Below are 4,646 nucleotides of genomic sequence, written 5' to 3' on the forward strand. Positions count from 1 at the left end.
ATCGATATTGCCAGGCGAGGGATGGGGACCCGAGACGCGGGAGCGGCGACGTAAACAACTCGCCGGCAACTGCGCGCTGTCCCCCCCTCCCCCCTTCACATCTCGCTACGCGCTCGAATTGGACAGTGGGCAGGGCAAAGACGACGATTTTCGATAATTTATTTCTCGTTAACTATTGCAAAAATTGCAAATGGTTCAGGACTTTTCTGTTCATCTCGATCCGTTCTACCTTCTCACGAGCTCGTGGACAAATGTTATAACTCACCCTGTATATTCATGTAAAACCACCGAGCGATAACTGACATTTAAATGTTATCGATACCCAAGAACCACCACGTTGCATGCCCCGCCCAATTTCGATAAACGCGGCACATTTGCAAAAATAAATCCAATATCTCCACATGAATTTCTTGTATTGTATAATGCATAAAGGCAATTTAAATATAAAGCAAATTGTTTCACATATAAATGTATTAATTCCATTTACATTTACAGGTCTCATGTAAATGTAAAATAATCCCGAAAAATATATCATTTCTCCCAATCGATATCCTTCAAGTGTTTTTCACAAATTTCCCCGCATTGTCAGTGCGCTTGCGCGTTTAACGCAGCACTGTAAATCTTCGAAATCTAGGCCTCTTTAACATCGCCCCCATTTTCAGGAAACGGTAGAATGGATACCGTAAGGTATATCCGTTGGATAGCTTCCAGTACGCGCGGCAGCAGCTTTAGGGTCGAAATATCGCGACGGTTGTGGGGTTAGTATTACTGATATTAGCGTCGCCAGTAACTCTTTCGAAATAGCCTTGGCACATACCAAGCCCGTGTTAACTTCTTCCTTTTCTTGAATCACGCCTTGTATTCACGGCTCCTATTCTACCGCATTTTTCAACGGCGATACCATCGCGCCGGTTAAGTTTGATTAATTACATATTTCGCAGGTGAACAACAACACGCACGTGACTGCTATTCTAAAGCCTATTGTATTTCTGTTGCATTGAGAGGCTCCTCTTAATTAACTATATATTGTTCTCGCTGAATGAGGACCGATACCGTATTGAAACACAATATCCACGCAAAAAGTGTATAAAAGATTTCAAGACAATAATGTGTAATTGATAAATTAAATTAGCTGCAGAGTTAACGGATCTTCGGAACGTAGGAAGGAAGTTTTCGTATACGTCTCACTGGATACCGAACGGACGCATTTTCTTTTTTTTTTTTCAAATTGACATCGATGTACGGACCGTCGATCTTTTTTCAGATTCCGTTTCGCCACATCATACATCAATGGAAGAGGGATTGGAGACCAATACCATTGAGCTTGATTCTACACTCGCACGGCGCTTTTTCTATTCACTCTGGTTTTTTCCTAGATCATTCCCCTAGCTTTATATCTTTTCTTATTTAATATATACTTGCTATTTCAACAACAAAACGTGAATACACACTAGATATCTACGTGACATAATAAAAAAAGTCTCATATGTACTAAATGAATTCCGTCCTCACAGAATTAAACTTGTTATAATAAACGAAAAAATGTTTATACTTTTACTATTATGAAGAGACATTAAAAATGTGTATTTTCTTTGATATTTTTCACGCTCAAAAATATGCCAAGCTAATCATTTAGTGGAAAAAGTACGTCGCGCTATGATCAAAATATAATTGTATTTATAACTTATGCTTTTACCGTTATTGTCCGTAAAAATTTTTCTGTGTACACATATGTTTTTGCTTGAAAAAAAACATGTCATAGATATTCTTTCGCATAAAAATGCTTCCTTTACAAACAAGATTAATACTTTTACAAACAAGATCAATTATTTTTCGTGATGTAATTACGCCTAAAATAAATTACGATATTCACCATATATGTACTTGCTGATATACGAAAAAATAGTTTCTTTTTTATACGAGGATTTGGTATTTCACAATATAGGACCCCAAAGAATTTGTCCCGCCATATTATCTAGGCTATATTTTACAGTACATTGACTGCAAACGATTTTATGTAATTGTCAGTGACACATAAATCATAAGAGCGCATAATCAATCTTTACATTAGCTATGAATAAACTCACCGATCGGTCCAAGTCCGCAAGGCGAGTTGCAGGAATTAACGATGCACTTGGCAGTTTTATTAGCGGCACCGCCTCGAAACTATCTTGAGGTCTGAAAAGATTACGTGGTTTTCGTCAATTAACAATCCTCGGAACGAAGCGAGATGCAAATTAGCTGCTCTGCGCACTTTACACTAACACGATGTCACTAGCACGCTGTCTTATTGACGAAACTTGTCACGTTCATTTCCACACATCACCACAATTCTGTCATAATATATTTTACATCGTGCAATTCATCCTTACAATATCTGTCATTAATAGCACATAGGAACCGCGCACATCAGCCCCGGAAAAATTTATGTATATGTATTTTTTTAAATACCTCTAGAATGTAAAACCTGTATTTCAACCTGAGACTAATATTTAAAACCGATATTACGTTATTGGCGTTACCTCCTTGCTTATGTTTAAACCTCTCGAATGTAACCCAGGTTCTACAAGCGAAACATTAATCAATACCGCCTAGCAATCTACTTCGCTGCAAGTATATTCGTTGCTTTTCCGCATTTTTTTTTCTAGCTTCAAATAAATCATACCGATAGTAAAACGTGAACTTAATATATCTTCCGTCAAAAAAGTTCCTAAAACACGATATTCCAACTCTATGTGCGCAAAGACATCGCTCATGTTATAACGTTCGCGTTGAGGGACTCAGATTACCCGTGTAATATTACCGTGCAATATAATCAACCATTACCGTTGAGCTTCCAACTACCTATAAACAGAAGCTCTTTTTATTGGTTATCGGCCGCGGTCTCTTTCGCGCTTACACGCGAACCCATTCACTGTGTAACAATGTCGGGTAGACGGTTTAATTGCGAATTATCGAGCCATTGCGAAATTCAATTGCCGTATAGGCTCTGCTCACGAGTCTCGCCCGCACGCGTCGCACACAGGTGAAATCGTGCGTGCAAAACGCCTCGCCGGTGCCCAACGCGTGTCCATATGATCTTTCGCATTTTCATGATGGAATTTGGTTTAATAAACATGCATTTTATCGTGGATATACATTACGTTCAGTTTACGCAACATGAAACACTGAAGATACGTTGAAGGTCGTCATTTCGCGCAGCGATAAAATTCTTTTCGCGTTACACGTCTATGGCGTTCAAAGTACGAAAGTAATCTTGATATTTGTAATTTAGCAGAAATATCTTTAATTGACAAATGGCTTTATTAAATTATACCAACAAATAACAGTTCACTTGTATTATTTTATGCTATTATTTTGTCCTATAATATTTAGTGAAATAACGCGAGAGCTTTATAATAAAATATCTCGTTAATCTACATATTTATGGATTACATTTTGATTTTTAATTAACAATGAATGCGTGAAAAATATTATTTCTGGATTAGTAGAATTTTCCACAGTTTTCTTCAAAGAGAGATTTTCGCGATTAGAAAATTAAAAGGAATACAAATGCATGGCAAAGCAAAGAATATTTCAATTTTAATTGAATATTTCGAGATAATTTTAGATGAAATTAAAAAAACATCATTGTCAGGAGAAAAAACGTTTTCATTAAAATGTTTCATTAAGCCAATTTTCTCTTAATTTAACTTAACAAAACTGTTCGAATGTTTTATTGAAAAAGTCAGAGTTTCTGACGGCAGGCGGTATAAATATTTCATTTTATAATTCACCGATGTATGGATATTCTTTTATACGTGTTCTATGTTTTCAGTAGTTCATCTAGGGTTGACACAAAGTTTATTATCTTACTTCAATTTTACTTCAATTACGGTTATTACGGTAATTTAAATATAGTAATTTTCGTCATTAATATTTAATTACTTGCTATTTAATATTAATTAAAGTAAATTTTAAAATAATTTATGAAAAGCTGATAAATTAGTGTATAAAATGTTAAAATTTAACGTTCTGGCAATTAAAATGGCTAAAAATGTTCCAAAATACGGTTGAATTGGACCGATTAAACTGAAATTGTTACGCTAGATAAACTGTTCGTTTAAAGATATATATATTTTATTAGAGATATGTATATATCTTTTAGAAGAATTATAAATCAACGGTTAAATGCGGCAAAGGTGTCTTGCTAAAGATCAATTCCTTGTTAATTTCGCGTATATTGCACACAGTATTTGCCGTGCATTGCCCTAGAAGCAACGACCTCTAATCCCGGATGATTAATTAACAACAAGGCATCAACCCCGCAGGATCAAACGGCTCCGACCTTGTTGAATTTCAAATAAGTCTACAAACGGTTAGAATAATAAAATATAATAAATCTGAGCTTTCCCTCTCTTCTACGTTTGCACGAAATCTTAAGTGACGAAAGCACTTTCGAGTTTTTTTCACTATCCCATCTCTCGCTACAAGGGACACTGTAGTGGAAATAATTCAACCAACCCGAATCCCAAATACGCTTCGGCACTCAGTTCCACGGATCTTAGTGAGAGTAAGCTACGTGAGAACGTCACGGCAATCGACAGACTCCGAAAAGTTCGTCGGCGATCTCGCGACCTCGATCGATCGCGACGATTCACTTGGTC

The 4,646-nt window shown here is 36.4% G+C and overlaps 1 protein-coding gene across 2 annotated transcripts in view; it reads right to left on the reverse strand.

Moving 5' to 3' along the window:
• LOC105564949 (TWiK family of potassium channels protein 18) overlaps positions 1-3,856 on the reverse strand; it is a 230,124-nt gene extending 226,268 nt beyond the window's left edge. For both annotated transcript variants that reach the window (XM_012017739.1, XM_012017740.1), the window contains exon 1: positions 2,088-3,856. The gene's annotated coding sequence lies outside the window, so the exon portion shown is untranslated. The remainder of the gene's footprint in view (positions 1-2,087) is intronic.
• Positions 3,857-4,646: the final 790 nt, after the last annotated feature.

This window comes from Vollenhovia emeryi, unplaced genomic scaffold (assembly GCF_000949405.1).
Source record: "Vollenhovia emeryi isolate VEMERY1.0 unplaced genomic scaffold, V.emery_V1.0 DF939157.1, whole genome shotgun sequence".
NCBI lineage: Eukaryota > Metazoa > Arthropoda > Insecta > Hymenoptera > Formicidae > Vollenhovia > Vollenhovia emeryi.